Source organism: Ixodes scapularis, unplaced genomic scaffold (assembly GCF_016920785.2).
Source record: "Ixodes scapularis isolate PalLabHiFi unplaced genomic scaffold, ASM1692078v2 PGA_scaffold10__122_contigs__length_95168666, whole genome shotgun sequence".
NCBI classification, from domain to species: Eukaryota; Metazoa; Arthropoda; class Arachnida; order Ixodida; family Ixodidae; genus Ixodes; species Ixodes scapularis.
The window spans coordinates 86,312,361-86,337,143 of NW_024609836.1; the positions used below are offsets into that span (position 1 = coordinate 86,312,361).

The following is a 24,783-nucleotide window of genomic DNA, read 5'->3' on the forward strand; positions in this document are numbered from 1 at the left end:
GGACGTCGCAATTCAAGCCCAGATTTATTCTTAACTTTATCATTTTCTGGGAGTCTCTCCTAATTCGCAATGAATGGCTACCCGTGACTTCTGCAGAAAGAACACGAAAACATTTCTTACAGTGTATACCGTGGTATTGTTTTAAAGAAACGCGCGGAAGCCGGCTCATGCGAAGCTGCTTTTCCAGTTTTCTGCCCGAGTATAAAACTATTCGAAGCTTACCCTTGCAGAATTTCTGACATTCTTCTTGACTTCCGAAATTATTGGCGTTGCCTGCACAACCAGAGTAACTGAACGCTTTGCAATCTCCGAGTTCCTTGTCCCAGTGGTATCTTGTAAAGTTCTCTCTGCAGAGACCTCTCTCTGGAGGGAGAACGCACTCCCCGTCGGGTGTATCTGCGTCAAGAGCAGTGGAAGAAAAAAGAAAAAAAGAAAGAAGGTCGGTGAGACTAAATTAATGGCGAGTAAGTGACGACCAAGCAATAGCGACTACGGAGAAGCCAGTGTTGGAAGTAACGTGTTACAAGCAACAGCGTTTCTGGTAACGCGTTAGGTCTTCCAGTAATGTACTAGCGTACTCGTTAAATATCGAAATGACTAAAACATTAAGTAATTTTGCTACTATTCCACGGTATTGTCTATCAAATTTCGTAACTCGGTACTCCCTAATTTAGATTGATCAGACACGTTTTCGGTCCTTTAGAAGTCCAACGCGCCATCTGGAGACTCTGTTGTGTTCTACGTATTTGACTAAGGTGAGATAAAAATATAATAAAATTGTTCTATAAATGTTTCACTGCTGTCTAAGTTCCTTAACGCGGCGTATCACTGCCAAATATTGAATTCCAAAATATCGCAAAAGTAACGTTCGTTATAGATGTTGGAAGTAACAGGAACGGTATTTCGTTAAATTCGCAAGATGGTAACGAATATAAGTAAGGCGTTAATGTTTGACGAACTAACGAGTAACAATATTTCGTTACTTATTTTCGGCAACGGGCACAAGACTGGTGGCAGCACAGCTATGCGGCACAAAGTTAGTGGCCAAGCAGTTATGCTAGCGGCTGCTGGCGCGTAATACTGCAACATTAAATTTTGGTATACTAAATGTACGCAGAGTTCAAAGCTTATCAATTTTATTATTTTCATTCTGGTCGAAGATAGTTGACAAATATGACACCTGTAGAACCGAAGGGGTGGGAGACAAAAGTGGTAAGAGTTTTCACTAAATTGAAGTTTTTAGTGTGAAACCTTCGCTTCATTCCCCTCAAAAAATAAAGAAACAAGTAAAAGAACAAAATAAAGAGCAAAAAAAAGTTTCATACGTAGGCGTTAACAGATGTATGTATTCTATTGACCCAGCAACACTTGAAATAGGATTGCGTCCCCCTTTTGATGAAAGCCTTTCGATTTTCTCAGAACCGAAGATTCGACATCAAAACTTCTTCTGGGGCACTAACGTAAGCTGTAAAGTTTGGCGCAAGCAGAGAACCTTTCAAATTGAAATGAAAAAAAATTGCCGCGGTCTTTTTGCGTTAACAGAGTACTGTAGTGTAGAAAAACAGAGCATTTATTTATGAGGAACGCAATTTCTCGTGAGTACATAGTTTGTATGTTATACTGTCTTAATTTAGTGTGTTAATATTCCTATTTATTGCGCTCACACGGTGAAAATATACGAGCAGTGTAGGCACATACTGTCACGGATGAAATATGATAAGCGAATGTAATGCTAAAAATAAATATTCAAGTAGCCGAACTTGTGCGTACAAATTTCGAAAACAGGAGGTGTCGACCGTCCTGCGTTGACGACGGAAGCGGTGTCCAACTCAAAGCAGTAGTAGTAGATTACAGAAAAGAAGACACTTTAGGTTTGTTTCGCAGGCCTTGTAGACCTGCTTTAGTGTGCGCGTTCGTGTATGTGTAGAGGGGGCTAAAGGATATAGAAGAGAACGTGGGAAGTAGAGGACTTGGAGCGGAATGCTCCGAATCAGAACACTCAATACCAGCCGAGAATCGGTTGCAACTTTCCCGAACAGTACATATTTAATAATATAAAGATTCGGGACCAGCGGGGTTGGATCTCCGTTCCTCCACGTGGCAGCCGAATGCGTTGCCAACTTCTCTCTGTTGTGCTCTCTTAGGGATCTTTAGATGCGAACAGATTATGTTTTTTTTTTTTTTTAATGTTGGAATATTTTTTGTTTCCTCATTAAGGCAATTTATTTGACTGATACTGTGGCTCTCGATTGAAAATCTGATAGCAGAAACGGCGCATGAAAAAACCACACGAAAAAGAAACAGACACTGAGAAAACCGTCAAGGACTATAGTCCGTAAATACTGAAAGATTAAAACTATTAATTAAAAAAAGCCTGACTGGCATGATTTTTAGGAAGGAAAATTGGGCTATTAGGGGAACAGCGAACTGAGCTGGATGAAGATTCCTAATAAACGCTTGCCCGAGGAAAGAGTAAATATCTGAATATTGATTTTAGTATTTATTTGCAATACCTTGTAATACAGAATGCCGGTACCCGAGCGAAAAGGGGAACTAAAAAGATAGAACAAGGTTGGGCATTATCTGAACGACAAGCGTCTCATTCTTTGAACACAAAATATTGCTGAAAAGTTAGAGCTATTCGATCGCATACAAATAAATACGTAAGAAAGAAATGAAAATAAACGGCTGTTTTTTAAGACTCCGTATCGTCATCCGTCTGGAATACTTTAGATGTAGCTTTTCAGGTTGCACATCAGCCTATTTCACAGTGAAGATCCATTACGCTGTTGTATAACTTGTTCGATAAAAAGTGTTGTCTGTAAAAATATTCAAACGTACCGTCCCCATGAAAAAAAATTCTTGTATTTTAAGATTCTATCATGAAACGGAGTATATATTACGACATGTCGTCAGACATTATTACACTATTTTAGGAAAATATTCGCAAGGCTTTATTCGTAAATATACATGTAACCACTAAAAAAAAAGTCACAGGACGAAGGCAAGTTTAGCACGAAACATAACATAAAATATATCTCACATAAACACCTGTCTTCACACTCCTCCCGAGTTTTGAAGTTGTTTCCGTTGCCCTCGCCTCCGATGAATGTAAAGAGCTGGCAACTTTGGTTGTACTGGTTGTAAAAGTAGCGTAGTTCCGGACCGTTTCGCGATACGCAGGTCCCTTTGGACATTCTCCCTTTACAGACGGAAGGCAGCCTGGCGTCCTCTTTGAGGTCGTAAGGTTGCCCTAGTAACCAGCAGAAGAAAGACAAAAACAAAACGTGGCATCAAAACATAAGCTGACGGCAACGCCATACTCCGTTCACCGATGAGCTGACAGGGTGGAGGAAGCTACGTTCTCGTTCGACCAATCAGCCATCGGTCTCGCACCACGTGACCCAGTTTCCTGCGCATACTGTCGTGCAAAGCGTGGGGTAAAGGCCTGTTCACACACTTGCAATTGAGTACGACCGAGAGAGACAAGACCTGTTGAAACGTCTTAACTAGGACGAGAAAACACACTGGCACGCTGGCGCCATCTATGCGGTGATCCTGGAACTGCATTTCACAAAAGGGAATGTTCTCCGGGATTTCCAAGGTCAAATGTGCCTGCGTAATACCCATGAGAAAGGCTCCTTTATAACGTTGACAAACGTATTTCTGGCCAAGGAAGAAAGGATAATGCGCGAGAGAAATAGAAAATATGTCGGACTGGCCAAGTTTACACTGCTACCCAATGGATGGCGCCAGTGTGTCCTCTCGTCGTTTATTTATGATTATTTATGATCATTTATGACAATTCTAGGGGAAGCTCATTGTTGTTTGAGGCAAGGACAGGTGTTTTGCGAACCAGAACATACAGAGCGAAGTACCAGGAAATGGACATAGTGTGCCCTGCTTGTGGAGAGGAGGACGAGACGGCTGAGCACTTGATACTCTACTGTAAAGGGCTTCACCCTATGCCTACCGAAGACAACTTAGATTAAATAAAGTCATTGGGTGTTAGAGACAGCGAATGAAAAGTGGATTTCAAGACAGTAAAGATTACCAAGCAAAGATTAAGTGAATGGTGGCAGAAAGCGAGAGAAAACTAGGTATTTTCTTATTCACTAATGGCAGGGGAGTTTTATAGCCTCACTTTCCTTTCAGTGCGTAGGTGATATAGTTTTCACATTTAAATAATCTAAGCTTAAATGGTAAAACAAAATGGCTAGGTGGCGTAAGCTACCGCCCGATCCAAAGGGCTCAGCCGTATTCATCCATTCATCCATCCGTCGTAAGAGATATTAAGAGGTTCCAAGGCACTCAGTTCTAAGAAGTCGCAAGTATGTGAACGGGTCTTAAGGTGATGACGAAGACGAGTGATTGGTTTGGCGGGAGTGATGCTTCTACCATCTTGTCGGCTTTTCGGTGAGTGACGTACGTGACTGGGAAATACAAGTAACATTCATATTATCGCAAGCCGAGTACTTATTTTTATAGGGCATTCGCTTACAGCAATATATACTAAACGAAAAGCACGCTCACACGCTTGAAGAACTCTCTAAACTTATTTCCAGCGTAACTTGGCAAGGAGTGAAAGCTTCGAGTCTGGGAAAAAGAAAAGATGGACGAACACACAGGTATCAGATCTCCGTGTTTGTCCGTCCTTTCTTTCTCTCAGTTTCGTGGTGTTTTTTTTAACTATATTTAACTACCACTAGCTCGTTTGCGCCCTAGCCTTCTGTCCATTGAAAACTGTGCGCCGATGAACTGGAGAAAAAGAGGAGACGATAGCGCGAGCGGACGTCAGAACTGCTAGCTCTGGTTGGAATGATTAAAGGGTAGGGATAAAACTAGCAGCCTTTGTCTCGACTGCACTTGTATGAACGGTTTAGAACGCGAAACGCCGGAGTCCGGCGAGTCTGGGTTCGACGAGACAGGGTGCGTCAGAAACTGGCCTCAACCTCAAAATCAGCGCGACGTTAAAAGCTTCCTTATACTGTGCACCTGCTACCGGCGATTTGTAAAAGGTTTCGCCACAATTGCCAAACCCTTGTACGCTTTATCAGAACAAAATACGGTGTTCGAAGGGAGTGTACACACACACGATTCTTTCCTCACACTCAAGAATGGCCTTAGCGCTCCTCTAGTTCTTGGATTTCCCCGACCGGACTGCACGTTCGTCCTCGACACCGACGCGAGTAACGTCGGTTTGAGTGCTGTGTTGTCCCAGGTTCAGGATGGCTCCGAAAAAGTAATTGCTTACTATAGCAAAGTTCTAAACATGGCAGAACAGAACTACTGCGTTACGAGAAGGAAACTCTTGGCATGTTGTAAAAGCTGTGACCCATCTCCACCATTACTTGTATGGCACACAGTTCCTCTTAAGGACAGATCATGCATGCATCCCTCACTTGGATTTCAAACTTCAAGAACCTGAAAGGCCAAGTAGCTATAGGTGGTTAGAGCGGCTGGCAAAATACGAGTTCAGGATTGAGCCTAGACCCGGCGAAGGACATGCAAACGCCGACGCACTTTCACGGCGACCTTGCTTGTCTGGCAACTGTCGCCCATGCCTGAAGGGTGAGCAGCGCCTTCCATTGGACTGCCAATCGTTGTCGTCTTCCCAAATCACTACGTGCCCTGCGATGTTAGAACACCAGCAAGATCTCCAAGACCCGACAAAGGGGACTGCAGATGTTCTCCGCGTGCTTCAAGAAAACGACAGCATTTTGCAACCTATTCTGCAGTGGGAGCGGGTGGGAGATGTACCCAACTGGAACGTGGTTGCACCATACAACAGCGTCGTGAAAGCATACTGGGCACAATGCGACTCCCTAATTCTACAGGATTGATTGTTGTATCGTTGCTAGGAGAGAAAAGACGGACGAAACAGCACGCTTCAGCTGATTTTATCTCGAGTCCGTGTCGACACCGTCTTGCGTGAACTTCATGACAGCTCTGCTGGCGGACATCTTGGGATATACATGACCCTACAACGAGTTCAAGAAAGATTCTACTGGGTCGGATCAACTCGCGATGTGCGCGAATGGTGTAAAAAGTGCGACCACTGTGCGTCGCGTAAAGGACCACCATCACGAAGCCGAGGGAGTATAGTAACCTACAACGTCGGTGTCCCATTTGAAAGAGTGGCCATTGATGTTGTAGGTCCACTACCGAAAACGACACAAGGAAATCGGTACGTCATAGTCATTGCTGACTACTTGACAAAATGGCCAGAAGCATTTCCAGTACGAACGTACGACGCAGACACTGTGACCAGGATCTTGACGGAAGACATCGTTCCAAGATACGGGGTACCACTGGAATTTCATTCTGACCAGGGTCGGACTTTTGAGTCGCAAGTGTTCAAGAGCACGTGTGAGACACTCGGAGTTAGGAAGACGAGAACCACGCCCTTGCATCCTCAGTCGAATGGCATGGTAGAAAGGCTCAACCGCTCACTCAAGCAATGCTCTTCGTTGACGAGCACCAGGACAACTGGGACACTCTAATTCCATTCTTCCTACTTTCCTACCGGTCAGCCGTTCATACATCGACAAGCTACACGCCAGCGATGTTGTTAATGGGCCGGGAGCTAATGCTGCCGGCGGACATCACTTTTGGCACGCCAGTGCTTCCATCGCGAGAGACAACACGCGGATTTCTTTACGCGGACTAACCCGCCACTTGCGGACTAACCCGCCACTTGCGGACGAAACTGAACTGTGTGCACGATTTTGCACGAAGACATTTGCACCTGAGCAGTGAAAGTGCAAGAACCCGCTACAACCGAAGCTGCTCGGTCGCATACTCCAGCCTGGAGACAAAGTGTGGCTGCACCAGCCACGCCGCACCAAAGGTCGCTGCCCGAAACTTCAGCCCAATTGGGAAGGCCCCTACGAAGTTGTCAAGCGACTAAGCGACGTCGTGTGCCGGGCTCGGCACCTGCTAAGCCGGAAAGCTCACGTAGTTCATTTTGATCGGCTGGTTCCCTATCAACCCGACTGAATATGTTCTGTACTACCTCGGGGCGAGGTTCATGTGTTGCCGAGGGGCAGTGTTGTGGTGGTGCTGCGCCTGCGAATGGGAAGCCGACGAAAAGGAGGACAGGAAGGAGGCGCGAGAAAAAGGACGAATGGACGATGAACGTTGAACGCCGAACGCTGGGATTTTAAACAGTCTTCATTTTCATAACAATATATATATATATATATATATAAAACTGAGAAGAAAAAACCCTTAGTGAAAAACAGCAACAACGGACGATTTAATCTTCGACGTTTCGGCCGGAGTCCGGCCGAAAGATTTAATCTTCGACGTTTCGGCCGGAGTCCGGCCTTCGGCCGGAGTCCGGCTTCCTGACGAAGGCCGGACTCCGGCCGAAACGTCGAAGATTAAATCGTCCGTTGTTACTGTTTTTCACTAAGGGTTTTTTCTTCTCAGTTTTATACCCACGCCTTCGGCCTCCCGCCACCATATATATATATATATATATTGTTTCTAACAGTTTAACGCCCTACAGTAAGTTCTTTGCTTTTTTAGAGTAGTGAAGTAGGCGTTCTCTTGAGAATAATTAAAACGTACTTACCTTGGCATCGTTCTTTACATTGCTCTGCTGTTCCGAAATTATTTCCGTTGCCATTGCAACCGGAATAAGAAAAGAGCTCGCATTCTTCCGTACTGTGGTTAAAGAAATATCGGAACTCATCGCCCCTCGTCATTCCACTGTCGCAGACACCTCCGTCCGGTTCAAGCATGCAGACCTCCGGAAGTCTGGGGGCGTCCGGAACATACTCCGTGGTTGGCTCCGTGCGATCTGGGGTGGAGGTCGGCGTGGTGGCTGTTGGGGCTGGGGCACAAGAAAGAAAATATGGTATGTACGCCTGCTTGTCTTTCTTATTTTTAGACAAACAAATTTAAGCAACTAAGGCAAAAAAAGGAGACGAGATCTTAGTAGCTTAATTGCAGCACTCGAAAAAGAAGTACGACAAAACATTGTAAATAAAAAATAAAGATAAGAAATACAGATCTTAATAGACATGGACACTGCAGATTATGAAGATATAGAAATATATTGCTCAATAGTTTTTCTGAATGAGCTAAATAAAATGTCGGCTTGGGCAATTGGGCTTCAATAGGGGTCCGCTTATGCTATAACCCGCACGATATATGGAAGTTGATCCACACCATAACCACACCGTTTTCATTTAGTGAGCGGATATTAGGGTGTATGGCGAGTGAGAGTTCAATAAACACAGGGAGCGACTTGTCATCCTCACAAGTCTTGCTTCTTGATGATCGTTCCTAAACTCTCGTAAGACGTATTCCAATTTTCTATTTTCTTGAAAGCAATGATTTATAATTTAGGAATGACGATTTGAGCTATAATTAATAAAACCCGCTTTGAGTGTTAAATTTTTGAAGTTGTTCAGCCAACCAAAAAGTTTCCTTTTGCAACTTAAATAATTTGTTTGATTGGTTGTTTGCGTTCGTCTTCGGCTGTTTGCGTAAGACACTGTGGGCTGGACTGAATTAGTGAATATCCAAGTCTGACACCTCGTCACTAGGGGTAAACTCTAGGAAATCCGAAGCGTCGACGTTCTCGCGAAGCACTTAGGAAAGCCAGTCACTGGCCTCCATATGCAGGGAGCCCAGCGAATAATGAGGCTGAAAATGTGTTCAGACCTAATAATACACTTTGCGCCGTGGCACTCAGCATGGTGCAACGTCACGCTCAATGCCGCAGCGCAGACGGCCTTTTGGAGGTCTTCTACACCTATTTTTGGTCCAGTCATTGGTAGAGCTTCCTTCGTATATTGCACCGACTGGCTCTCACTAAAGTCCCTTGATACTTTATTTACAAGTAACGACAACCAATACAAGTGACAAAGCGCATTCTTCTGGAACAAAATGGCGGCATTCAGTCGGAAGTTCCTCTGCTGTGCGCCGCCATTAGCTTCCTAAAACCTGCACCGTCACGCAGTCAGCGCTTCAAAGAATGCCGCTATTTGTACGAAGCTCTTGTCAAGAAACATCAGCTCTCCCAAGTGCTTTGCGGCTAACGTAGACGCACCAGATATTTAAACCCGAAAACTAAATTCGATCTTAAAGGTTGTATTTTTTTACCAGAGCTGCCGGGGCCAAACGTGATCGGGTCTTCAATATCGTATTCTTCGTCATCATCATAATCTAAACATGCATTTCGGAGAAATAAAATAACATCGTTAATTAGGGATGAAACTTTTACGTTCTCTTTGTAAAGAGGTACCGTATTTTCTGGTTTTTAAGTCACACCTTAACTATAAGTCACACCTATATGTTAGTGCGGTCGCGATATATGTGCTAGCGAGAGCAATTTTCAATAATCTCGCCAACGAACCAAACGAGAAATATGTCCCCCGTGGCAAATCCCCACAATTAAATACTCATAATGAAAAAAAAAAAAGTGAGGTCGCAGCGATGTGTAAAACAAAATGATTGAAACAACAACATAAGAAAAGCCTGCTTATATATTAGAAATTACGGTAGCTCTTTTCCCGGATGCACGTCACTGCCCCAAGATCACTTAGGCACATAAGTTATTGCCTGATCACAGCAGTTCCTGCTTCAATCAGTTAAGCGAATTGGAAGGGTGAGCGGTATCGGTCGCAGGGGGACACTGCCTCAGTCGTAAAATGTCTTCGGTCTCATTCACCACTGAGGCCGCAAAATGATGGGAGGATGATATAAGTAGCCCTTAATTCTCATTGGACAAACTCCATACACTGAAAACCAATGATTGATGTTCCAAATGCATGGTATTAGTACGCACTCGGGGTCTTCTGAGAAAGCCCCAGCTTTCAATGTGTCAAGACAAGGTAGAAAACGACAAAGAAAGATGTCATGAAAATGGAGGCGAGATGTAGAAGAATGGTATTTAAGAAACAGAATTACGGAAAATAAAGAGTAAACTAGCAACCGGAATATTTACGAAAGGACACCGCTTGCGAAGCGATGGTGAGTAAATCAGAGAAGTGGGACGTCGGGGTGCGGGCCTTTCTGGTTTTCTCTCGATCCTTGACCGAGAAAATACTCCGCAGCGCGCCGGCGACTATTTCGGGAAGCCGTCTTCTGGAAGCCAATGCTCTGATAAACTGAGGGAGAGGAGGAGGTCGCCTCCCGCAATGCTTGGATAGAAAATGGTGTACCATTGCGATTCACACGATTACCAGCGACCTCCGCGCTTCCCCGGGCCCCGTTGTTCGGCGGCACCATGAGTTGCTGAGTGAATTTTACGTCAGTATGAAATGCGGGACATTTAGAAGATTTGAGAATTCCTTGCGGGGCGCGGGACACGAGCCCTCAATGCGGGACAGTCCCGCGAGTCGCGGGACGGGTGGTCACCCTAGAGAATGGTGCGGGCGCCTGAGCCATGTTTTATTATGCTGAAGCCCAGGATGCGAAGGTGTGGGACATGGGAGCTGTTAGGTTGTCAATGGTGAGCTCTGGATCTGGAATGGGGTCTGTGCGTGGCTTGTATGTTCTTTTACAAAGCGTTAAAAGAGCAGATTTTTTCGGGGCGCACGTGAGTCCCCTGGCTTGCAGGTAATGCATGGTTCACTCGGATGGCTGTTGAAGTGCGTCCTGCTAGTCCCCCGGGAATCCGGTGGAGACTCAGAGTGTTAGGTCGTCTGCGTAAATGGCGTGGTGGAGGCTCGCAATAGCTTGTTGAACGGGTGGGAAGTCCTTCATGGCGATGTTAAACAGCAGGAGGGGCATTACCGACCCCGGTGACGTACCTTGTGTTATGATTGTGAACGTTTCGAATCGGAGCTGTCCGATGCCTACTGTTGCAGTGCGGTTGGTGAGGAATGAGGCGAAGTAGCTGTATGTTCGCTAGCCACAGTTTCTGGATGCGAGGCCTTGAAGGATGGCCGGGTGTGAAACGTTGTCGAAGGCCCCCTTAATGTCGAGGGCCAAGATTGACCACTTACTCTGGTTATTCAGGTTGTCCAGCACTTCCTCCTTGAGCTGGGGTAGTATGTCTTGAGTTGACAGATGCGGGAGGAAGGCGTACACCGTGTCGGGGATGTGGCCGTTGTCTTCAATGTGAGGCGAGAGCTGGTTGTGAACCATGTGTTCGAACAGCTTGCTGGCGCATAAAGTCAGAGAGAAGGGCCTGAGAGCCTTGGGGTTCAGGGGTCTGCTGTGCTTTTGAATAAGGGTGACATTCGCGTGCTTCCGCTGCGGGGGCAGGGAGCCCGCCAGCCAGCAGCCGTTCATGAAGTTTAGCAGATTTTTCCAGGGCAACGTGATCGAGGATTCGGAATAGTTTGCTGGGGATTTTGTCTCGACCCGGGGTGGCGTTGTGGGTGAGATTGTGCACCGCCGCCTCGATTTCAGCAAGTGAGAACGGCTCGTCCATCTTGGGGTTGGGGTCACCCGTGTAGTCGGGTGCCTGTGTGGGTCAGACGTGAGGGTGGGCCGCCATAGGCTGTTTGAGTTCTTGTAAGATTCTTGTAATAAATCGTTTTCAGTGCCCGGGTGGTTGTTAATTAATCGGCGAAACTGGTGGGCCGTGCCCGCCCCGGACTCGCCGGTCCTCATGAGAGAACGTATATAGCAGGTGTCAAGTGCGTCGGGTCCCCGTTCCTTGGACTTTGTTGCAAAATTGCGCCCAGTTTTTGCTAGCTGAGCTCGTGGGCGCATGGTTCCGCTTCTGTCGTTAGTTTTGCAATGCGGATCTTCAGTTTGCGGTTTGTCTTGTCCTTCTCCCGCCGTGCGACTAGCCTGCTGCGGGCGTCCAAGAGGGGGAGTAGATTGGCGTCGACGGCGGGATTGTCTTGCGTAAGGAATAGTTCCTTGGTGTGTTTCCGTGCCTCTTCAGGGAGTTGGGTAGTCCAATCCTCAAAGCTTATTATGGTGGGAATACATAGCTTCTCAAAAATCCTTCTAATTGGTTATACGTGCTGTGCCAATTTTTGGCTGCTGGCCCTTTGGTGTGGGATTTGGAGCTGTGTTATGTAGCGGTCGCTACCCAGAGTTTCTTCTAGGCGCGACCATGTAGCCTGTTTTATGTTGTACGTAAACGTAAGGTGGGGGTCATGTCCCGCGAGACGTTGTTGCCAATTATGGTGGGGATGTGGGGGAAGTTACATAGGTGAAGTTGATTTTGTAAAGTCGCTGCGTGTAAGACTGCACCCTTTTTTTTGTTTCTGGGATAACCGCAAGACGTATGCAGGGGGCATTGAAGTACCCGCGGACAACGAGTTTGTGGCCTTTGGTACTTTGAAAGACGGTTCGTAAAGGCGGTCAATTGCTGGAAGAGGCTCGTTAGGAAGATTGTAGACCTTGAGGACGTACAGACTGGCTTGTGGCTTGCTGCGGGGCAGCAGCTCGACGAATATATAATCTATCGTGGTAGGTACGGTGTGCATTTGGGCCGTTTGGGTGGCTTGAACGATGACGGCTGTTCGGAATGTTGGATCGGTGGCAAATGTCGTGTACCCCTGGGGTAAGACGTTGTCCGTATCCGTTTCTTGAAGGGCGATGAGGTCTGGCGAGTGTTGAAGGGCGAGGGAAGTGAGCGATGGTTGTTTGTTGCGAAACAAGCGTCAGGTCTGTTGCCATTCGGTTAGCGGGGGTGAGGGTGCAAGGAGGTTCTTGGGCAGTTGGAGAATAGTGATTGTCAGATTGGAGGGCCGGAGGTGTGGGGTGAGGTACGCTGTTTGGGCTTTTTGCGTGCCTGACGTTTTGTTTCTTCGATGGCCCGGAGGCCGCTGATCGAGGGCGATCAAGCGGTTGTTGAGGTGTTCGCCCATCTCGTAGACGATGTGCTCAACTCAAGATAGCTAATATTTCTCGGGACGGGAGAGGGGGCGCGAGGGGGGCGAATTGGTCATGAGCTGTGGGTGGGGAAGCAACGATGGCTGACCAGTTCACCTGTTGTTGTGGAGTAGCAGGGGCCGGCCCGTGCGGGTTCGAAAATAATTTTCGTTGCGCACTAGGCTGAAGACTCGAGGAGAGTTGTTGTTGTCACAGCTGTGGGGTGAGGGCCCGTTTCTGGATCCACAGCGGCGGAGGTGGTGGTCGCAGCTTTTTGCGGCAGTCCTTGCTGGCCATGGGGTGGGCCACGCAGCAGATTTTGCACTTAGCGTTGCAGTCGTGGTCAAGTGTGGGATTCTTTGTGTGGCACTGAGCGCACACTGTCGTGTCGGGATTTGGGTAGAAGTAGGTTTATGCGTGTATCACTACTGCACTAGGCTGAAGACTCGAAGAGAGTTGTTGTTGTCACAGCTGTGGGGTGAGGGCCCGTTTCTGGATCCACAGCGGTGGAGGTGGTGGTCGCAGCTTTTTGCGGCAGCCCTTGCTGGCCATGGGATGGGCCAGGCCGCAGATTTGGCACTTAGCGTTGCAGTCGTGGTCAAGTGTGGGATTCTTTGTGTAGCACTGAGCGCATACCGTCGTGTCGGGATTTGGGTAGAAGTAGATTTTTGCGTGTATCACTACTGGGTGGTGCACGTTGAAGACCCTAGGTTAGTGGTTGTGCTGCGTTGCGTTAGCTCTCGTAACGGGGTAATCTGTAGCGGGTTGCGAACGTTCTACTAAAACTTGAAATGACGCGGTTCCGCTACGTTACATATAGACCCCTTTCAAAAAGTCTGACAAGAATACAAAAAGCTAGATTTTGCTGGGGACACTGGGCAGCGGACGCTATCTTTAAAGGTGCTCCCGGTTTGTTTGCGTCGCACCAGTACGAGTTTCGTTGTGTGGTGAGGATGTCTCGGGTAAAATGCAACTGCTGTTTTTTTTATCACGCGCTGCCGGCAGGCGTGCGTGCATCACTACTGTGTGGCACGTTAAAGATCCCAGGTTAGTCGTTGTACTGCACTGGCTAAATTTCTCATCTACAGCTAAGAGACAAGTCACCCGTTGAGGCGCACTAGCATCGAGACTGTCTAAACATAAAAGCAACACAAACGTTTCTGCTTGTTTTTTTGGCGGAGTTTTTTTTTTTTTTTTTGCTTGTAATAAGAATAGGAAACTGAGTTGTAGCATTAATTTATTAAAAGTTAGAGTGGATTATTTCCTTGAACGCCTTTATGTGTTTCGGTGATGCGCTCGCAGCCACTTTGTTATAAAGGATAAGTGAGTCTCCTTGGCATACACGAGTTGAAAGGCTTGCTGTTGCATCATTCTGCTATTCAAGATTGTATTACCGAGCATTCGCGAGCTTATGTAGCTCGCAGTGCACAACTGTCGGCGACCCTGTGACTATGGGCCCACCTATTGCTAGTCGCTATTCGGTCCCAATAGCAGTACACTGACTGCTGTGGGGACCGAGCGGTTGTCCGGGACTTAAAGTACGACCGGGAGCCGAGCCAAGGCAGGACCTCATCAGGAAGCAGGAATCGGAAAGGACCAAGGAGCAGAAGGTGTCTCTCATAAAACTCTGTTCATTTATATATTGACACGTTCAACTCGAGAGCACGCTCTCGCAGCCGTTCGCTGCTCGTTTTAACGACTTCACATCGTCTTCCCTCGCTCTCGGAAAACGGTCATCCCCAACTCCTGGCCAATGCTGGCTCGGTAAAAGTTAATCGTTCACAGCCTTCTGGAATGGTGTCTTCCGTCGGAAAACATGCCGCCTGGACAGGCGGCACCACTCGCACGGAATAAAACCGGTTTTTCTCGGTCCGCCGGCGCCCTTATCTCCTGCTCCTTTCCTCCTCGCTTGGGGTTGCGGTGAAAACAGAACGGAGTCGTGAAAGAAAGTCGACTCTTAGGACTCCGCAATATTTGACTTCAACGCAGCGGCGCGGATAGCGAGGATACTTCAAATTCGGCATTTGGAAATTGTTTTTTTACTTCACAAATACTGAATTCCCAAGTTTCGAATTTTCAGGGTAAGCTCCCGGCATCGTTTTCAATCGTTTCGAATAATAATAATAAAAAAAATTATTTTGATCTGTCAGTGCTTCTTTAAGCTGAGTCGAAACCTCCATGTAAACTCAAGTGAATCGAATCGAGTATCTGAGGGACGGGGGAAGGGGGAGAAGGAGGGAGGGGCGAAAGGCTAAGATGGACCATCAAACTCCCCTCTCCGCCTTAATTATGCCACCGTCCAGACCGCGTAGTCGCCAATGGAAACTACTAAAACCGCCCCCCCCCCCCCCCCCCCCCCGACAGGTGACGTGGGGTACGCTGTAATCATTCGACGTGAGGTGTCGCCACCGCTCGATTTTCTCCCGGTCCTTTCACAACACTAACAAACTGTCTAGCAGGTTGCAGGCAGCACACGAAGAAGTTAGGCTTCATGTCTAGAAGCAGTTTTGCGAAAGCAATGCGAAAGCGAAAGCAGCGAAAGATTGCATTTATTTGTATTATAATCATTTAAGTGTCCCGTTCCGTTTGGTTGGATGGCGCAAGCATATCATTTGTGAAGATTGGTTATGAAAAAACCAAATTTGATTGTACCGCAATTCTCACTGGGCTGTTTTTAAGTTCTGCCACAGTGAAGTAGGTGTTTTAGAGTAGTGAAGTAGGTGTTGGTTGAGAATAAATAAAACATACTTACCTTGACATCGTTCCTTACATTGCTCTGCTGTTTCGAAATTATTTTCGTTGCCATTGCAACCGGAGTAAGAAAAGAACTCGCATTCTTTTGTTTTGGGGTCAAAGAAGTATCGGAGCACTCCGCTGCCTGTCGCTCCACTGTCGCAGAAACCTTGCTCAGGTTCAAGCATGCACAGCGCCGGAAGTCTCGGAGCATCCGGGACATACTCCGTGGTGGGCTCCGTGGGATTTGGGGTGGAGGTCGGCGGGGGGGCTGTTGGAACTGGGACACAACAAAGAAAATATGGTATGTACGTCTGCATGTCTTTCTTATTTTTAGACAAACAAATTTAAGCATCTAAGGCAAAAAGAAAAGGAGACGAGATCTTAGTAGCTTAATTGCAGCACTCGAAAAAGAAGTACGACAAAACATTGTAAATAACAAATAAAGATAAGAAATACAGATTTTAATAGACATGGACACTGTAGATTATGAAGATATAGAAATATATTGCTCAATAGTTTTTCCGGATGGACTAAATAAAATTTCGGCTTGTGCCATTTGGCTACAATAGGGGGTCCACTTATACTATAACCCGCACGAGATATGGAAATTGATCCAAATCATAACCACACCGTTTTCATTTAGTGAGCGGATATTAGAGTGTATGGCGAGTGAGAGTTTAATAAACACTGGGAGCGACTTGTCATCCTCAGAAGTCTTGCTTCTTGATGATCGTTCCTAAGCTCCCGTAAAAGGTATGCCAATTTCTTTTTATTTTTTCGAAAGCAACGCTTTATAAATTAGGAATGACGATTTGTGCTATAATTAATAAAACCCACTTTAAGTGTTAAAATTTTGAAGTTGTTCAGAGGCCGGAAAGTTTTCTTTTGCAACTTAAATAATTTGTTTGATTGGTTGTTTCCGTAAGTCTTCGGTTGTTTGCGTAAGACACTGTGGACTGAACTGAACTAGTGAACATCCAAGTCCGACAGTTCTTCACTAGGGGTAAACTCTAGGAAATCCGAAGCGTCGACGTTCTCGCGAAGCACTTAGGAAAGCCGGTCGTTGGCGTCCATATGCAGGGAGCCTTCTGTTCAGTGAAAACTGTGCGCCGGTGAACTGGGGAAAAAGAGGAGGCGACAGCGCGAAGGGATGTCAGAACTGCTAGCTCTGGTTGGAATGATTAAAGGGTAGAGATAGCCTTTGTCTCGACTGCACTTGTATGAACGCTTTAGAACGCGAAACGCCGGAGCCCGGCGAGTCTGGGTTCGACGAATGCAGGAGAGGCAAGGCTATATCGGACTGAACGCGAGTGAAAAGCAGCAGTCTTCAGAGCAATTCGACGCATTGAGCTTTATTTCTATCCCCGACTTTTTTCGTCCGCTACGTCGCATCTTTTTGCAATCAAATCAGAACGCAAAAGATAGAAACGAAAACCGAGAAAGTAACGTCGTGTTGCAAAGACTATCAGATGGCGAGAAAGAAAAGCCAATAGAGCCGTTTCGCTAACAAAAAACTAAACTGTTTTTGTTCTAGTATGGCGGGGTTTTCACGAAAAAAAAAAGGTGTTAAAAGGGCAGTGATTCTTTTTTCCGCATTGTTTTCACTGGTTGGAAGAATAAGTCAAACAACCTGCCGTGTTTAGAAATTCATGCTGATCAACTCCTTCTCTAAGTAAAATGCAAAAAGTGGCTCCGCGCTAACTCTGTTGCACCGTGCGCCTAAAACCTTACATGACAATTTAATTTCAGGTGAGCTGTTCTCTGTATCTCAAAAAGGCTGGCGAGCTTTTCTCCGGACCCACACAGAAGTGGGTGAGCTTTTCTCCTGTGAGCTTTTCTCCGGGATGGATTACAGTATTGAACGGCTCCCGATAGCAAGGCTTAGTAATTATAAATATCTGGGAGAAACCATCTCGCATAATCTAGGTTGCGGAACGCAAAATAATCATAAAAAAGCGAATTATAAATTGTGTTACTTGAGGCGCAGTTTGGGACTAAGATGAGTTAATACGAAACTCTTGGCGTATAAAACACTAATACGGCAACTAATGGAATATGCATGCGAAATTTGGGATTCCCATAATGCTGAAGATGCGCTAAAATTTAAACGAGCACAACGGCTCGCTTTGCGTTTTATTTTTCAGAACTTGCCACGCAAAAAGAAAAAAAAAATTGAAAAATTGAATAATGGTTATAGATAACTTAATGCATATCTATAAAACAACGTATCTTATTCGTGATGTTTCTAGAATTCCTATAAAGAAGCATAGTCTTACTTTTCCCCAGCCCAGGTGTTCAAGGATTGTTTCAGATAGTCATTTTTTTTTTCTAAACTATCAGCGGTTGGAATTCTCTTTCAGAAGAATTCGACACCCGCCAATAACTTAAATCTCTTTGTTCTTATTTGTCGCCTTATGAATGACGGATTGTTTTTGTCGGTTGAAGGACCGTTCGTCGAATGACAATTCGTCACAGACCAACTGGTAGCAGGGCTTTTCGTCACATGGGGCGATTCGTCATAGGGCAATTCGTCAATGACAACTCGTCGAAAGCAGATATTTCTCATTTTTGTAGCATTTCTGCTGTTTATCGAGCATAGTTCTTCCAAATTAGTACAATTACCAACGACCGCCTTCCTTGATATAAATATTTTTTTTTCTCCCCACAAAAAAGTAGACTAATTTTTAATAGATATTGACTAAATATGTTTTGTCCACCACAGTCTTGGCACCTCTCTGTCACTAATAGAAAAAAAAATGGACGGCAAACGTTTCGGTTACGCATGCGCAGTCTGTGTCTGTGTCGCACACCTGCACGAGTTTTCCCTGTCGCGCATATGCCGTCCGTGTCGCGCATGCTTCTTTAGTGTTTGTGTCGCGCATGCGCGGTCTATGTCTGCGTCGCGCACATGAATGAGCTACATTTTTTCCGTTTCGACCATGCGCAGCATGGTCGAAACGGAAAAAATGACCATGCGCAGCATGGTTTGATCATGCGAAAGAAAAAAAAATGACCATGCGCAGCATGGTTTCGACCATGCGAGAAAACTTGGAGGTGGATTACAAAGGAAACCGGGAAGTTTTATGTTCCGTGCTTCCAATGTCAACTAAAATTACTTTCTTAACACGGGGGCTAAGCTCGCCTTCGGCGGGAATCTCTCCAATGCTACGTAACGGAGAGGGGGAGGAGCTTCTTTTGACTCCGCCCCGGCGAGTTTCCCACTCCTCCTCTTACATTTCCGATGCCCCAGGTGGCGGCGAGTTCTCCAGCGTAGCTCCGATTTTCCCCTACGCTCCACAGTGAAGGGTTTAATTTGATTTAAATCGTAAATGACAACTAAAAATCGGTAACAGCATGGATGCTAATTATAATAATAAAGCTTGTATGTGGGCTACCTAATTAGACATTGTGATGGTTTGCTGCGCTGCGTAAATGCAAGAAAAACGCACTTGATACAACTTTAACTAAAACAGAGGATAAAAGAAAAACAACGTATACATGAAGGGCGTAGACTATGAACTGTGTAATTTATTTCTCATCTTTCTTTCCCCACGCCGCGACAAAGCCACAATAATTTTTCAAAATACGATGCGGGGGGAGAAAGATGAGAAAGAAATTACACAGTTGTTAGTCTGCACCATTCATGTATGTTGGTTTTCTTTTATCCTTTGAGGGGATCGGTGGCCGAGTGGGCTAGCGCACTGCTCTGGCTAAATTGCTCATCTACAGCCCAGACACAAGACGTCCACTGAAGCAGATAGAGTTCAGGCTGTTAAAACATATACACAACAATTTGTTTTGTTTTATCCTCTGTTTCAGTTTAAATTTTATCAAGTTCATTTTTCTTGCAATTTCGTAGTGCAGCAAATCATCGCAATAATTATAAAAAAACTAAATAATGATAATTTGTGTTCTTGGCTGCAGATTGCCGTAAAAACACATTTGTTTGTAGGATTCACAACGGGGATGACGGTCCGTGCACGGCTCCATCGTCTCAAGCCCGGATGGCCACGCAGTTCATTGCACAGCCACCTTACCACGCCTTTCAAGAGGCGATAGTGCTGTTGAAAATCAACGCCGTCCATGTGAAGCGCGTTGGCGTGGCTTAAATACCTATGCCGACGCCGACACACGAACAGAAACGCCGCCATTTTGGACGCTTCTCTCTTATCTCGCGCTCAACTCGCAGTAGGTCGGAGCCGGCATGCTTCTCTCATCCTTGGCGGCTTCTGCCACCTCACAATGACGTCACCGAATTTCGCAGCGAGTTTCGGAAAAGCCGCTCTTTGACCACCTCAAACTCTCGGTTGTGACGTCACGACCTAGGGAGTGACTGCGCGCGTCGTCACGCACGGCGCCGACTAGTCGCGGCGGGCAGCGAGTTCGGAGAACTCGCGTTGATCTCTCCGTGCCGAGCTTAGCCCCCCAGGACACTACAGAGAAGCTGAGTAACAAAAGTGACCGTACACTAAAAAAACTGGTACGCGGGAAACGAGATTTGTGTTTGTCCTTTGTCCCCCCTGTTCCTAATCTCCAGGGATAATTATCGTCATTTTTGTCCAGCTCTCTTGCACCTCTGCATTAATTCCATTATCAATATCTTCGAACAATAACTCCGGTTTTTCGACAAATTGTCCCAGCGACGAATTGCCCTATGACGAATTGCTGTATGTAACGAACTGCCCAGCTACGAGTTTCCCTGGTACGAACTATCTTTCGACGAACGGCCCGTAACCCGTGTTCAGTTTTTGCCGTGTATTCTTTGTCGCGTTATGAATCAGTTTTAAATGGTCGATACATATTTGATAATGCGTAATCTAATACCATCTATGTGGCGCATAAATTTTGTTAACCAGTATATTTTTTTTTAGGAGGGAGGATGTTTGTTAAAGGAGTATTCCGGCGATAGACAGATATGTTAAACCTTCACAGCTCGTTTGAGCCCTAACTTTTTGTTTGTAATTCTACTCGGCTGCTGTGACTGTTGTGCTGAAATCATATATAGTCTATAGTCATTGATATATGAAGGAACACAGGGCGTTGAGACTCCATATCATTATCGCTCTGCAGCCTAGAAGAGTGCGGCGAACGTGGAGGAACGAAGCAAGAATCGGGAACATAATACCTTCGCATCTTGAGCTCTCAGTTTCGAACAGTGTCATGCCCTACACTAAGTTCTTGGATTCTTTTAGTTTAGTAAAATACGCGTTTTCTTTTTTCAAAATAAATAAAGCGTACTTACCTCGACATCGTTCTTTACATTGGTCCTCCGTTTTGAAATTATTTCCGTTGCCATTGCAACCGGAGTAAGAAAAGAACTCGCATTCTTCCGTTTCGGGGTTAAAGAAATATCGGAACTGATCGCGCCTCGTCATTCCACTGTGGCAGACACCTTCGTCCGGTTCAAGCGTGCACACCTCCGGAAGTCTGGGGGCGTCCGGAACATACTCCGTGGTGGGATCTGGGGCTTGGGTGGACGTCGGCGTGGGGGCTGTTGTGTTTGGGACACAACAAAGAAAATATGGCATGTACATCTGCTTGATATTTTTAAACGAACAAATTTAAGCAACTAAGGGGAAAAAAAGGAGACGAGATCTTAGTAGCCTAATTGCAGCACTCGAAGAAAAGAAGCACGACAAAACATTCTAAAGAAGGAAAAAAAAAGAAGATAAGAAATACTGATTTTAACAGATATGAACACAGGAAATTACGAAAATATAGAAATATATTGCTCAATAGTTCTTCGGGATGCACTAAATAAAGTGTAGGCTTGTGCCATTCGACTATAAGAGGGGGCCCGCTTACTATTGAGGAGTTTCAGCGACGGTGTCACCGCCCTGGCGGCCGGTCGCCGAAAGAGAACGAGGGGGATAGTTTCGCTGGGCGTTGGCCGCGTTGGCTTTGTGTACGTGCGTTGGCCGCGAACGTAGGCTTATAAACTTCGGCAGCAAGAATATTACGCGGCTCTAGTGTTTCGGTACGAGCAACAGAGGTGACACGATCTGCTACGACTCGCTGCGACCACCCGCCGCAGCGATGCAGGCGTCGAAGGAGCGCAACGCGCAACCTGTGTACTACGCAGTCAGTCGCCGTCGCCCGACGCAGGTCGTTTGGCATTCGGGGCTTTCCGCCCCGGGTTCTTCGCTTGTACTTGGAACCGAGTATTATTCCCTGTGCTTGTGTATGTGCTCAGTGGCTGGATATGGACCTCATAGAGCAGTTCTTCAGACTCAACAGCGACTCAAAGTTGACGGCGGAGGGGCTTGCAGCAACGCTTTCGGTTGGGGCACGGGTGCGACGCTACATGGATAAATTTTAAGATTGCTGCTAGCAAGGTGGGCCATAGTCGCTTTATGTTGACACGACTTTGAGTGTAAGTACTCCGTGCAAAGGCGAATCTATCGCGTTTCTAATCCTCTGTTTTTGTTGTTTTTAGCACGCACGACCGACTGCTAAGCAAATGCTTCTGTACCGATCACGGAGTGAATGTCTTCGGCCTTGCATTGCGGAACGCCCAATAAAAAGTCATATTCGTTCAGCGAGAAAACTTCCCTTTCGAGTGACCTTCTGATTGATAATTTCTCCCGTATTTAAGTGCTTTAATCAACACGATCGATGAAGTTTGCTTCCCTAGTTTGGACATTTTTGTGCCAGATGCGGCACTAATGCTTGGCACGATGTATGCCACTGGTGGTATTATGAATTGATATACTTCCAAAGCTAACAGTGTGACAGGTGGGACCATTCAATTTGCTAAAAATGTGGTGATATGGGAATTTCGTTGCATAACTAGCGTTTTACGTTTAAGATTGATAAGAAACATGCTCATGTGATGATGCATGTCTACAGCATAAGCTTTGCAGATCCAGAATGGATGTGCTATAGGCTACAGCCTCAAGATTTTTAATGGACCGAATTGGTGATTACACGGCAATAAATATTGCGGTGAAAAACTGCCCATTGACTCGGCGAGTTTTGATTGTGACCAATGGTGTGCTGTTGGCAAATAAGGTAGTGGCACACCTTTTCCCTGACCATCTGGCTTCAAGGGACATTGCATCTAGATGTGCTTAAATATCTTTATTTCAAGTTTCAGTGGACCCCTCTGCATCATTACAGGAAGGCAGTCTCAAGCCGCAACAAACAGCACTGAATATACAATGCATAATAACAGGCACCAGTATCCAGGCGTATAATCCACAGAAGCCAATTGAGCTTAAAAATGTTTTTGTTTTGTTTAGATAGTTTGCATTTGGTGTATAATCTGCAGGGCCAGATTTCCGTGCCCAGTGCATAGTCCGCCAAGCTGGTGCGTTGCGTCTTCGTGCTTTTTTTTCCTGGGTGGCATTTTCGTCAGAAGTTCTTCGGCGAACACTATTGAGCCTGAAGAACTGCTCTTGAGGCCCATATCTAGCCACTGAGCACACACAAGCACAGAAAATAACACTCGGTGCCAAGTACAAACGAAGCACGTGGGCAGAAAGCCGTGAATGCCAAACGAGTAGCGTCGGGTGACGGCGACTGACTGCGTTCCGCCCCTTCGACGCCTGCATCGCTGCGGTGGGTGGTCGTAGCTAGTCGTAGCGAGATGATCTTCACTTCAAGCAAGAAATCTTGCTATACCATAGTCAAAATATGTGTGTAAGTGTTCGACGACGTGGGCTCTCTCATGTTGGTGCAGTTATCAAGAAAGGTACATATCAACAATGTTGCATGTTTGAGGCTGAAACTATAATGCATACTTATCTAAACCTAAATTTATCGGTCTGCGGCTACAAACATTTTCGTTGACGTTGCTTAGATGATGTAGCCGTTCAGGCCTCGCATTAAATGGTGTTGCGAACTCTTCGGTTGTGTATGAAAACCTATTTTGCCCTAATAAAAGACATTTTCAAAAGGACACGTGTCTTCTGCTGATACATATGTTCCAATTTACAATGCAGAGGCAAACAGAAAATCAACTGCGTACATCTACCACTTAGCATAAGCCCCTTTGGCATTCATTCTTGAGCACACTCAAATATCAGCTTAGTTTGCTCTTGTTTTAGAAGCTTTGCCCTGTTCAGTAAAAAGAAAACAGATAAAAAAGCTTTACCTTCGTTCTCCTTCTCGCATTTAATACAGACGTTTGTCCGTGTCTACTCGCTTGTAATTGTCCCCTGTGTCGCGCAAAAAACCTCTATACTGCATCATGAACCAACTAGGCCAACAACAAGTTTTAATTGAATACAGACATGTTTGTCAGCAGATATCACCGTGGCACATACAACTCGAATGACCGATGAGACTATTGCTATTACAATAAAGCTTTCCACAAGAGCCAAAACGAGGCTTGTAGGGGTGCACAAGCACATCCAAATGAGATTGGCGCTTTCGGGGCTTGTTTACATTATGCGTAAAAACAGGACGATCGGCGACCAGCTGATCGCAATATAACACCAAGGATACCGATGTTTCGACACATAGAACGCAGGATAAAGACCTCAATCGTCCCTTGTATGCTGTAGTTGTCATACTTTCCATTCAACCGCTTTTTAGCACAATTAATTAGAACCGAAGAGTTCGCAACACCTTTAATGCGAGGCCTGAATGGTTACATCATCTAAGCAACGTCAACGAAAATGTTTGTAGCCGCAGACCGATAAGTTTAGTCTTAGATAAAGTACTATCGGAAATAATACGAGCGTGAACACGCCTCCGCTTGTCGCCGCGGAGGCGCGTTCGCGCTCATATTGTTTCCGATAGTACACGTCATAGTTTCAACGCGCGAACATTGTTGATATGTACAGTACCTTTTTTTGAACCCGCGTACATTCGGTTCAACTTGACAGCTGCAACAGCGTGAGAGCTCATGTCGAACACTTGCACACATATCTTGACTATGGCAAGATTTCTTGCCTTCGATTGGCTTATTAAACACTTCATCTGTAGCATCACGGTAGGTCCTGGTTGAAACGATGATCGTCTCGCTCACGGCAACAAACAAAGAACGACACGCTTTGTTTAATTTATACGCTACCGGTCTACGGGCGTCGCAAATCTATCCCCCTCTTGTCCGCCATGTTGGATCGATCGGAGCGCCCCCTATATTCGCTGAAACTCCTCAATAACCCGCAAGAGGTATGCAAGTTGATCCACGCCATAGCCACACCGTTTTTATTTAGTGAGCGGATACTAGACTGCATGGCGAGTAAAAGTTCAATAAACGCAGGGAGCGACTTGTTATCCTCACAAGTCTTGCTTCTTGATTAT

The 24,783-nt window shown here is 45.9% G+C and overlaps 1 pseudogene; it reads right to left on the reverse strand.

The window, feature by feature from the left end:
• Nucleotides 1-312: 312 nt before the first annotated feature.
• The window catches only part of LOC8035326, a 32,632-nt pseudogene continuing 8,161 nt past the window's right edge, over nt 313-24,783 (reverse strand).